The following is an 818-nucleotide window of genomic DNA, read 5'->3' as shown; positions in this document are numbered from 1 at the left end:
TGTGGTTAAGTGCTGTACAGGTGTATGTGACCCTGTGGGGACACGGAAGGCATGTGTAATCTCAAGGGAGACAAAGTGGTAATGACACAGCTATTTGCACTGAGGACTAGGGTTTGCTGGGGAGAGAAGCCTGAGGACAGCATTTAGGTGGGAGAAAAGGTAGTTATTAGCACTGTGGTCTGCTAGAAGCAGAGAGTGATGAGCGCTGAAACTGGATAAGCAGGTTGGGCCGTGCCAGGGGGCTGGAGGTGCTGGGGAACCCCTGGAGAGTTTTATGCCAACTTACATGTTGGGAAGTTCCCTGCTGCTCCTTTAGGAAGAAAGTTTGGAAGAGAAATTAGGGTCTAAGCAGAGGTGACCAAAAAGGGGATGGAGTGAGAATGGAGGCAGTGAAAAACTTAGAGAAGACACACCAGGAAGATAAATTTAGCTTTCAGTATATGAATTTGATGTGCGGGTTGGAGATGTCCAGAATCTACAGTGGCTCAGGAGTTTGGCATCTCTAGCACAGGGTTTCTGAACCTCAAGACTGTTGACAGTTCGGCTGATTCTGTGCTGTGGGGCGCTGTCCTGTACCTGCACAGTACAACTGTTGAGCAGCAGCCCTGGTCTCTACCAGTACTTGCCAGTAGCACATACCTCACCCAACTGTCACAACCAGAAATGTCTCCAGGTGTTGCCGAATGTTCCCGGGTTGGGGGCAGAATCACCCGTGGTTGAGAACCATTGCTCTAACATGTACATTGAGGCTAAGGGAGTGGATGAGACTGTCCAGAGAATGTGCAGATTAAGCAAAGGCTAGAAAGAGACCTAGGACT

The sequence above is a fragment of the Galeopterus variegatus genome, unplaced genomic scaffold (assembly GCF_000696425.1).
Source record: "Galeopterus variegatus unplaced genomic scaffold, G_variegatus-3.0.2 Scaffold7836, whole genome shotgun sequence".
Classification (NCBI taxonomy): Eukaryota; Metazoa; Chordata; class Mammalia; order Dermoptera; family Cynocephalidae; genus Galeopterus; species Galeopterus variegatus.
Note: the sequence above shows the minus strand (reverse complement) of the source record.